The 12,425-nt window shown below is 37.9% G+C and overlaps 1 protein-coding gene across 1 annotated transcript in view; it reads right to left on the reverse strand.

Annotated features, from left to right (window-relative positions):
- LOC123691822 (teneurin-a) overlaps positions 1-12,114 on the reverse strand; it is an 83,232-nt gene extending 71,118 nt beyond the window's left edge. The window contains exon 1 of the mRNA XM_045636395.1: positions 12,058-12,114. The gene's annotated coding sequence lies outside the window, so the exon portion shown is untranslated. The remainder of the gene's footprint in view (positions 1-12,057) is intronic.
- Between the last annotated feature and the right edge of the window lie 311 nt (positions 12,115-12,425).

Below are 12,425 nucleotides of genomic sequence, written 5' to 3' on the forward strand. Positions count from 1 at the left end.
GTGGAACGGAATGATAAATTTTGTTTGTTTGTACTACTGCATGTGATAGCTTGTTATTAAAACGTTATATAACCAGTATTAATGAAAATTCGATGAAATCGTCTGAAAGAGGTTTGGAGAGAGATTTGGAAAGAGGAAAGTTATGAAATATGGACATCAAACAAAGGCCAATCACGAGTGCTAATGAACACAATTCATTTTTAACTACTATAAGAGCCAACTAGAGCAAAGCAACACAATTTTTTTGCCGTCTGTTTCGTCACTAAGCGGATTTTATTTCCCAGCTGTATATTAAATGTTGCCTTTATATAAATACAATAATATAATTAATAAATGATTCAGCGTGAGAAAATCAATCAACACGTAATAGAATAAGATCATTGTCTCCAAAAATAGCTTTAATATTTCTGTAGCTACGTATTCTCAAGAGTGAGGTATAAATCATATATCAGTCTGCTTCTAGACAGTCACTCCGCAGGCTTGTAATTTTAGATATCGAGCGACCCTCCTGAAATCGCGACTCATCCCGCCTCGACTACGGATTAGAATGGAAAATACAGGGCTTTATTATCCTCCCTTTGACCGTGTGTCTTTGCGTATCCACTCTTTGCCCTTATAGCTGGCGGGGAGAGCAATTATCGGTGCTTATAGATGCTTTTCAAATGATAAAATGTTTAAAACGCCGATGTTTATGAAGCAGAAGTTGAAGTATTTCATGCTTTTCAACGTTCGTTCGTACTTTATACTGCTTCATAGCGCGTTTCCACTTCATACTACTAAAAGATTTTCGAATATTGTGTAATGCGGTACCTTCTACTTGTAACATAAATTGTAATATGTGTATATAATATTGTAATACATGCTATATGAACGTTTGTGAGTCAGATTAAAAAAAAAACAAAAAGAGTATAAAAAAACAATAAGAGTATAAACGCTTAATAAGTTTCATTAGAGACGAAAATAAAAGACAACTTTTTAGGGAAAGATCATCGTATTCTTTCTTTTAGGAACGTCTCTTTGTAAAACGTTTGTGGATGAAAGATTTCCCTCTCTTTATTATATCACGCGTAATTTATGTCACTTCTTAGCTTCGTGACTTTCTTTTCTGTTAAAGGCGTTTTATTTCAAAGACTCTCAAAAACATTTTTGAATAAGAACGGATTCTCTACATAATTTCATTTAAACAATTTCGAAACCGCGAGCGGGCTACTCCGTATTTTTATTTATAAATAATGATATCTCCGCAATTTGATAGCAGCGAAGTGCGGAGATCAAAGAGCCCTATGCATTATATTAAAGTTTCATTCGACGCCGCGCGCGGCCGCACAACTCGGTAATTTCCTTTTCAATTACGCCTACTTGAAATAAAAAAATACAATTTTTATTTGTGCTGTGGTAATTAAAAGGGATTCTGTAATGAAAAGGTATACCGTCAGTTCCGGGCGCTCCTCTCAATTTCGCTTCCGTTTGTTTGTTCCACGAGGGCCACGCCTTCGGGGACTAAAGTAAAGGGTTGCCGACATCAGCTCTGTTGTATGTCACCCTGTATTTTACCCCATTAATATGTAAATCAAAAATCACATCAATACTTGTTTGAGATTGTTTTGATGTAAATCTTATACAGTTTGCTACCAATTAAGCTTGATTGTTTATTTAATCTGAGTTTTATGTTGTGTTTGTAATGGAAATACGTGATAATTTATAATGTTTTTGTTTACATAAAACATATTTAGATAAGATGTATTAGAGAATATTGCAAATAATTCATTAAACAAGAACATAAATATTGTCAAGAAATTTTCCATACGAACACTATAGTGATCCCTCAATGTCATAAAATCATCGATTTCATTTTTTTATTGAACTACTTAGGTGTTATAAATGTAGGTACATAATACACAAGAAAGTAGAAATGCAGCACGATTGTAATTGAAACCTAAATGTTGTTAGTATTCTAGGCAAATCACAACCAAAACTTGGAGTTAATTTATAGTTCATCTCAAACCAAAATAGCAGACAATCTGGTATTGACTAGATCTGCACAGCGAATGCTTTGCTTAAATTTTGGCAAATGCTTTTGGCAAGCATTTAACAGGTGAAGTACTCAGTTGTTATAGTAACTTTAACCTGGAATACATTACCAATTTGTTTAATGAAATTGCGTAACTTAACAAAAATATATATTTTTTTTTGTGAATAGGGAAGTGCTTGACCACAAACTCGCCTGATTTTCAGCTGAAATGTGGCCTAAGATGATACGCGCTTCCATATAGAAGGTACCTGTTCACTCTGCGCTTGTTTTATCTTTAAGTGCATTATTAAACCCTTCTATTACTATTAATTTACTATTAATTATAATAATAATTTTTGGTAGAAATAAGATAAGGAAATTATATTGAATGTCGTATTTCGTGTTAGCATTCATATGCACCTTAAGAATGCTTAAAGGTGCAATACTTCAAATTTCACTGGATGCAGCGAAGTTCAAACATCCTGCTAAGTTAGAGACGTCAATAGCTAATTACTCTCATAGTTGTGAGGCAAATAACTAGTTAGAGGCATTGCAGATTGTCGGCAAAGTTCCTACGGCACGGATGTGCGACCGATTGCCGACTGACTGGCTCGTGGTTCCGGAGCCCCGGGAACTCTTGCGAACGAATGAAATATTGTGTAAGCTCTCTCGTTAATTAGTTCAGGTTATACTTTTTAATGGAATTGCTTCCAATAGACAATATGTAATGAAGAGCGATCGGTATCGTTTTCGCTATATATTAATAACTAATCTAATTATGTCGTATACTTTTTCAATAAACATTTTTTTTTTACATTTAGACTGAAATAATTACCAAATTTATTAAGCCTCATCATTTATGTCCTTGATACTGGTAGTCCGTAGTTTAAATGCTAATTTAATAAAAATAAAATTATGCTAATAAAATAATTATATACCTTTTTCAAAAATACAGGTATATTTCATGATAATCATTTCGACAACGCAAAAACACAGTCTTTGTTACTATAATTAGTTTGTATGAACGAGAGGTCAGTTTTAAAACTTTATTTATTATTTTGCTTTTGCTGTTTCTACAATGAGAAAAGCTTTTACAATTCTTGTGTCTAATTAAAATTTACAAAGTTAGTATGACAAAGTATGCAAAATATTAATGGCTTACAATAGGAGTGTTCACTATACAATATATCATTCTACAATATTTTTATTTCTCTTACAGATTTGTCCTTTATAAACTTTTTCTTATCGATACAAAATCATAATATTAAAAGTAAAAAGCCTTTTTTTTTCGTCGGCTTGACTATATCTGTATTTAATGTATATTCTGTATTCACCTTTAATTTAAAATGTATAGTACCTACTATATTACGCGATCTTGAATATTATGAAGAGATAATATCCTCCGACGCTAGCGACCCTCCTGAAATATTCTGAGAAATTTGCGATTCAAATGTGCAAAGCCGTTTAAAACGCCTAACAAATTAAAGGCGGTCGTTAAAGCAGTTATTAATTACATAAGTTAATTCTTTAATAACGAAATATACCATTTGTTGTCGACAAAACCGTTATAAAGTTACAATGACAAATATAATTTATATGAGAAGAATAATGTAATCAATCATAGACGAGATAACAAAATTTACATCTGTACATCATTATATTTATCAAATCATTTATCAACATAAAGTCGTCAGTGCAACATGATGGGAAGAGGAGGAAATTGTAACATGTGGTCAAAAATGAGGTATGGAAAACAAAGCAAAAATATCCTTTACAGTGATTGCGTGCGGCAAACTACCTGCATTGTAGATAGAGTCTGTGTGGAGCTGAGCAGGATTTCATGTTTTAATATTTTACCAGAAGCTCTACGTTGAATCGTCGAATACGCAAACAAAGCAGCTACCTTAATAACTATGACGTAGGTTCCGCCACAACGGAATACGAAGCTGAAAGCTCTCATAATCCGAATCGTGCACTTTTCACCGAAAGAGCAAGCGGACTGTGGCTTTTAAAAACTCGTTCTTCGTTTAGATTAGCGCTGGGACAGATAAGTAGACTTGTCATATCGGTTTAGGGTATTTTACTCAGTGACAGCCCGGCGGGAAGAAAAATAAACAGGCGAAAGATTTAATCTGTGAGCGTTTCCCTGTCTGTTTAAATAGAAGTCACAAGAGACGTCGTCTTATCGGCGCGGCCGGTACCTATTTGCCGAGCCGCGACCGGCGCCCGCCTTGACGTAACTTCCCTTGTTTGCAAACTCGGATTGGATCTCGCGATCTACTTTTGTTTAGAACATTCACAATTTACTTTCATGACTTAAAATGTTGTCGCAGCCCATCTAAGCTGTGTTTACACATAGAGACGGATGAAAAAGTAACTTGCGGTTTATCAGTTCAATTCTGTAATAGAATGATAAATTACCATTTCTTTAAAAACAGCCGCTAAGCGGCGTTAAAGGGAGGAGTTGTATTGGCGATTTCTCAGCAGGGTACACTAACAACAAAAAACGTTGGAATATTTCGACAACACGCGTGGCAAATTGTGAATGTAAATGCCGACGCCGCGCGCCGACCAATTGATTTCACACTGATTTATATGTAGAAAAACTTTGATCGATGTTGTTCTCTAAGTACATAAAACTTTAACAAGAATCGACATGCTATCGTGATAGATAAGTAACTGTACCGAATATTTTATTTACATTCCCATGGTAATATTATATAAACAAAGTAAAGGAGCACAACGATGTTAAAGTGCAGCAATATTTTGACATTCCAACGATTTATTTATCTGTTGAAAGATCTGTAGTAAACTGTGGAAATACAAACAAATGCACGTGTAGACATATGCGGGCAACAAGTGCAGCGCAGCGGGTGTGCGGCGGGAGGAGGGAGAGGGGGGGGGACGGGGGGAGCGGGAGGCGGAGACTTGACGAGCCTTTGTTTAGAACATAAAATTATACGACACCAATAAATTCTTTGTTTACCGGATAAATGAACGACTTTCTGCCAGAGCAATGATCTACTCACGCCTTATTTTCTATAAAACGTTAAATCTTTTTATGTTCTCAAGAATACACGTTTATCCCTCTTTAGATTGAACAAACGATTGCGATACATAAATACGGAATAAACAAACTTAATCCCTAAATAATTCAAAATTCCCAAAACACTCGATGTATCAAAGGTCACAAGGAGATACCAACTCTTTGAGGATAATTCCTACCTTCGCTACCTGAAAAGAGACATGTTTAACAATAGATCGGCAGATGTCACTGCAAAACAAACTTCAACAACCTAAATCATCGCAGAGATAAAAAAAATGAGGGATTAATTATACCGTGTACAGTTGGTGGTACTGCGTAACAATAAATCGTCATCAATGACACGAATCGCGGTATAAAATGTTAATGCCGTGTATTATGTCCTGACAACAATGACGTATTGTGCGAAGAATTTTGGGACCGCAGTCGCAGCATGTTCCGAGCCAAACTTTAGAATGTTTACTTTTTGTCATAGACGTAAGAATGACATTACAAATTTCGGGTACATCGAAACTTTTGTTCCATTTGTTTGTTTTATTTTTTGCTTGAAGCGTGAAACAAAACATATTTTGTATAAAAAATGTTTGTGAAGCTATTAATCAAAATCACTCTAAACCTAATATTGTGTCACAACTTTTATTGGACAATTAGGTAGGTATTATAAGGTTATTATGATCAAATAATAAATACTCAATTTAAAGCGATTAAAAAAATTATAGATAAATGGTAGAGTTCTTTTTCTTATTTTTTATGAAATTGCACTCCACTTTATTATCTCCACTAGTTTTTATATTATATTACTAGCTTCCGCCCGCGACTCCGTCCGCGCGGATGTCGGTCTTCGCGTGGATGGTTTATTTCTCCATTTTGAGTAACTCTGACAATGACATCTTATAAATATCTATTATGAAGACCAAATACGGCTCGACCTATTAATAATACGCAACGTGTGTTCGCGGTTCTACAGAACAACGTCTATGGATAAAACTGAAAAATTAAGATAATTTTTTTTCTACGTATTTTTCCAGGATAAAAAGTATCCTATTTTACGCCCAGGTTAATAAGGTATAATTATACCAAGTTTCATCGAAATCGAACCGTTAGTTTTCACGTGATGTCTTCACATACAGACAGACAAAAATTTTTTTAATCACATATTTGGGTTTGGTATCGATCTAGAAACACCCCCTGCTATTTATTTTTTCTATATTTTCAATGTACAGAATTGACCCTTCTACAGATTTATTATATGTATAGATATCTATACTTAGATGTATTTGTAGTAAAATAAAATAATCGTACAAGTATGCTATAAAATTATGCATTCACCTCGTAGTTTGACGGTCATATTCTCAAATATGAACATCTTAAGCGTTGTAATAACTATTTGCTGTAACAATCGATACCTGAAGATCGGCAAATACATTGCATTTCGTATCAGAGAGGATTATACGCCCAACGTTCGTCTTATCATCGCTCGTATCTTCGGCTGTAATGGTTGCCCTTCAAATAAAATCCCTTACTAAACAAATTTACAATTCTCTGTATGGATACAATTATATTATCCATCCCTACCGGATGTTGTATTTTGAATGGACAGTAAAATTGCGATTTCTTATTGAATATCAACGAAATACACAGTATATCCTACTTTGAAGGATCTTCCTTATTTATTGCTCTTTGAGAAAATGATGTTTTTCCAATATGTAGTTCATTTAATTTATAAAAAGTGCGCAGTGTATTGAGAAGGGTAAATATGTATGCATATTCCATTTAGTAATGATTGTATCAATGCATATCTTAAGTGGGAGTCGAGCATGCTTCGGCACGAATTGGGCCACGCTCGCACCGGGGAAGGTACCACACCCTCACAGAATATCGGCGCCATAGTGACAGTTTACTGTCGCGTTCCGTACGGTGAGTGAGGGGTCCGGAGGCCCACATCCCTTCCTATCCCTTACCCATCCTCTCCTCCCCTATCCTTAATCCCTCCCATCCTCGCCCCTTTCTCCCTTATTCCTTCCAAATCCCATAATCCTTCCTATATATCTCTTATTAGTCCACATGCAAGCGGCTTTATTAGGTTGTTTACCCCAGGAGGGTACCGGCACAAGCTGTGCAGGAGAATCCCTCCCACAGCGTTTACGCTGTGGCAGCCCGTCGTACTCTGGGGCGGGCATAAATCCGCGTTCTCTAACATCTAGGGGTAAGAACAAAAGACATAAAACATCTTCTTGCACTATGCTATCCGTGGACTTCTGCAATATCAGGGGGCTCCACAGCAACTTAAATGCAGTTCATCAGCATCTTGAAACAGCCAGGCCTGCCTTGTTTTTTCTTACCGAAACCCAAATTTCCCCTCCGTTGGACACGGCCTATCTTACGTACCCAGGGTTCAAACTCGAGCATTCATTCGTTCCACGCGCTGGAGTTTGCGTATTTATCAGGAGTGATATTTGCTGCCGACGTCTCTGCACATTTGAAGCTGAAGATCTGTCTATTCTGTGGCTGCATGTCGAATTCAGAGATTATTCCCGTATTTACGCTTGCCTGTACAGATCCCACAGCGGAAATAATTACACCGATCAACTTTTTGAGCACGTCCAGAAGATGTCTGATAGTTTATTGCAGCAATTTCCTTCCAGTGAATTAATCGTGCTGGGTGATTTTAATGCGCACCACGCTGACTGGCTTGGATCTCGAGTTACAGATTACGCAGGAAGAACAGTTTTTGATTTTGCATTGTCCAATGGTCTCACGCAGTTGGTCTCCTCACCTACACGAATCCCTGACATAGATGACCATAACCCCTCTTTACTGGACTTGCTGTTGACCACACACCCCGAAAACTATCAGGTATCGGTTGATGCACCAATTGGTTCTTCCGACCACTGCTTGATCCGCAGTATAGTACCACTCGGTCATATTCAACGGCAAGAACAGGCAGCATGCCGCCGAGTTTGGCATTTCAAATCAGCTGACTGGGATGATTTGCGTACATTCTATGCGTCCTATCCATGGGGCCGAATTTGCTTTTCATCCGATGATCCCAATACCTGTGCCGATTCCGTCGCCGACGTGATCCTGCAGGGTATGGAGCTTTTCATCCCATCATCTGTGGTTCCTGTTGGTGGCAGAACTAAGCCCTGGTTTAATCGTTCCTGCACTAAGGCGTCACACTGCAAACAGGAACGATTTCAGGCCTGGTATCAGGCACAGGCGTTGTCGGATCCTAGTGTCAAATCTTTAAAAAAAAAGTATAACTCGGCCTCCCGGGCTTACAAGAAAGAAATTGCCATGGCTAAGGCTAATTACATTAAGAGGCTTGGGCAGAGACTTGCCAGACTTCCGTCTGGAACACGTGCGTTTTGGTCTCTATCTAAGGCCATACAAAACAACTTTAGTCGGTCATCTTTCCCACCCATGCGCAAAGGGGACAATGCTCTGGCTCATTCTGCAAAGGACAAGGCTGATCTTTTGTGCTCTATTTTCGCAGCGAATTCGAATCTTGACGACAGAGGGAACATACCACCTTCCATCCCCAGTTGTGATACTACGATGTCTGAAATTCGGTTCACACAACGAGCTGTTAGGAAAGCACTCCTGTCCTTGGACACAGCTAAAGCAAGTGGGCTGGACGGCATTTCGCCTTTTCTACTGAAAGCATGCGCTCCGGAGCTTACACCGATTTTGACGCGCTTATTTCGGCTCTCTTATTCTAAACGTATAGTCCCGAAGTCATGGAAAACAGCTTTGGTGCACCCGATCCCAAAAAAAGGTGATCGCACAGATCCGGTAAACTATAGGCCAATCGCAATAACCTCCCTTCTCTCCAAAATAATGGAAAGTATTATCAACTGCCAGCTCCTGGATTACTTAGAACGAAACCAGTTACTAAACGACCGCCAATATGGTTTCCGTCGCGGTCGTTCTACTGGCGACCTTTTAGTTTATTTAACCCACAAATGGGCGGAGGCAGTGGAGAGTAAGGGAGAGGCGTTAGCCGTTAGTTTGGACGTCGCGAAAGCGTTTGATCGGGTTTGGCACAAGGCACTTATTTCCAAACTTCCGTCATATGGACTACCTGGGGGATTGTGCGAATGGGTCGCCAGCTTTCTCGCCGACAGGAGCATCAAAGTCGCTATCGACGGTGCATGCTCTGCACTCCTGCCGATAAATGCTGGCGTCCCTCAAGGCTGCGTGCTATCTCCTACTCTGTTCCTCCTCCATATCAATGATATGTTGCAAATCAGCAACATACATTGCTATGCGGATGACAGCACAGGAGATGCTAGCTATTCCGGCCAAGCAAAATCCTCCAAGGAATACTTAGATGAGTGCCGAATGAGGCTTGTATCTTCCATTGAGACCTCTTTAGAACAGGTCTCTGAATGGGGCAGACTAAATTTAGTTGAATTCAACCCCAAAAAAACTCAAGTCTGCGCGTTTTCGGCGAAAAAAACACCGTTTAACATTGCGCCTCACTTTCAGAGCACTTCCCTCACCATCTCACCCAGCATCGGAATCCTTGGCGTTGATATTTCGTGTGACGTACAATTCCGCGGTCATCTGGAAGAAAAAGCAAAACTGGCCTCTAAAAAGTTGGGTGTCATCAATGGATCGAGACGGTACTTCGAGCCTAAACACCTGCTATTATTGTATAAGGCCCAGGTTCGTCCTCACTTGGAGTACTGTTCTCATCTATGGGCTGGCGCCCCACAGTGCCAACTTCTTCCACTTGACCGCATTCAACGTCGAGCGACTCGAATTATCGACGACCATAGGTTAACTGATAAGCTCGATCCCCTCTCTCTAAGAAGGGACTTGGGGTCCCTCTCTATTTTCTATCGTATATATAATGGGGAGTGTTCTGAGGAGCTGTTCGATCTTATTCCTGCCGCACAATTCCACCATCGCACAACCCGCCATAAAAATTTTTACCATCCTCACCACCTGGATGGCTGGCGGAGCACCACAGTGCGATTCACTCGCACTTTTCTTCCACGGACCTGTAAGCTCTGGAATAATCTACCACCTGCCGTGTTTCCTAGGAGCTATGATTTGGAAAATTTTAAGAAAAAAGCATATCGTTTCTTAAAAGGCCAGTAAATTCCCGCCACTCCACGCATAGCTTCCGCTTCATTTTTTTTTTTATATATTATTTAATTCCGTGTTCCCCCTTATCCTACTCTGGTAGGCAACAACCATAACCTTTGTTATGGTCTATGGGCGACGCAACCTGCTTACCACCAGGCAGTGCGTCCGCTCGTTTGCCTTCCCATAACATAAAAAAAAAAAAAAAAAAAAAATGCAATGCAAAGAAATGCTATGTAAGAATATTAATATGAATTCATATCATTACTTACTACATATCATTTAAATGTAAAAGGAACCCAATTTCTGTAAATAAAATGAGAAGTGTCTGCTTTTATGTAAATGCGCAACGTTATATAAAGGGTTCATCTCATTTATTCTCATATATTATTTACGATTCGCTTCGCCTCTTTAGCCGGCGAGAGGATAAGATCGAATGTCGATACACCCAATATTGTCTCGCATTACTATTGTTGGGAGAATAATACGAAAATTGCTCGAAAGCCGAGCGGTGTTTTGTTCAATCGAGACATGTGTGGAGTCATCTTAAATTTAAGGGACTATGAACCTTATGTTCTCAGTGCAAGTCCTATAATTATATGTTCAGTAATCGTAACTGAATCAATTCGTACTTGTATTGAATCTTTGAAGGAATTGCCGCTAATCCCGAATCTCAAACGTTCGCTGTAATCAAATTGTGACGCGATGGCATTAGTATAATAAATTGGAGCAAACGTTGGAAATTGTCTTCGAATAACTCTTAGTCGCTTAATTACTGAAGGGCATGGATACAGTTTAAACACAAATATTAATTAATGCGGCTATTCCGGGTTACTTAATTCCAGAAGTTGGTCGTATCTGAATAAACAATCAAACTTCCAGTGTCCCAACTCCAGGACGATGTTTGTTGAAGAGCAATTGAGTCTCATAACATCTCGATAGCAACCCTATACCGACGTTCAAAGTAAATATTTATGTAGATTGAATTATTTTATGGCAAAATGCTATTTACGTGAGGGAGGATCATAGGAGAAAGCATTTTAATAGGCAGCTATCGGTCAGGGCAGCCCACCATGTGGCTGACGAAGCGTACAAAATGATAATTAAGAGAAACCACTCAGTCATCGTTAACGCGATAGGCGGCATGTAAATTACAATAGTAGTTATTCATAACAATGGTCACCGTTGATAGCTTTAATTTAATCTCAGGAAAATGAAAAGCCGCGATGAAATGTTTGAATTTATTTTTTAAGATCTCCGCTGTTCACGTGAGCGCAGAGTATTCATTTATAATTAGCAACGGAGTACCCTTTATGTGGATTATAGCAAAGGCACTTCTTTTTTACGTCTAGGTACTCGGTTTCTCCACCGCGATTTCATTTTTATTAAATCCGCTGCGGAAAATGTAATCAATTTTGTTTAATGTGAAGTAGGTATATTTGTGTACGGATAGAAATGAGCTCATTTGCTCGTATGAAAGATATTACATTGCTTTTTATTTTTGACCAATTCTTGTTTTACAGTAGGTAAATGATGAATTTACTGGACATATGAATCATACCGATTTATTAAAAAAGTTGTTTTTATTTGTTTAATTATTGAAGATCAAAGTCTCTTCCAGCCTTCCAGTGAGATTGCAAACTATACATAGTTTGCAATCTCACTATGTATTATTAGTATAACAACCGGGATTAATAAGACATACTTTAATGAACCTGTCTTTTCTATAGCTTATTAGAGTACCTATATTGCAGCCCCTTTTTTCTATAATGATAATAACTATATAATATGTATGTATATTCTCTAAATATATATAACAAGTTTTTATTAATATAAAACTAACTAGTCCCCAATGAATGATTTCCATTTAAATTTAAAACGATATCAAGCAAGTGAATAAGAAGCTCACCACACTCGTCGCTCGGTATCGCTCAATAATCTCCCGGATTATCCACTACCGAACCGCCATTCGAAACTAATTGTGGAAAATAATTAATCGTACGTTCATTACTTGATCTCTTATTTGCTTTACGGGCAAATAGGTTATCGAATTAAGTGACTGTATAATCTACTTCTCGTTAATAGCTTTATGATAAAATTATATCTGTTTATGAAGTATATGCTTGACTTCATTACATCTATACTATATATACTATATAATATTTTAAAGAGAAAAGGTTTGTATGTATGTATGTATATATGGTTTTCACTCATAAACTATTGAACCGATTATAATGAAATTTAGCACACACATAGAGGGTAACTTGGATTAAAACA

The sequence above is a fragment of the Colias croceus genome, chromosome 5 (genome assembly GCF_905220415.1).
Source record: "Colias croceus chromosome 5, ilColCroc2.1".
Classification (NCBI taxonomy): domain Eukaryota; kingdom Metazoa; phylum Arthropoda; class Insecta; order Lepidoptera; family Pieridae; genus Colias; species Colias croceus.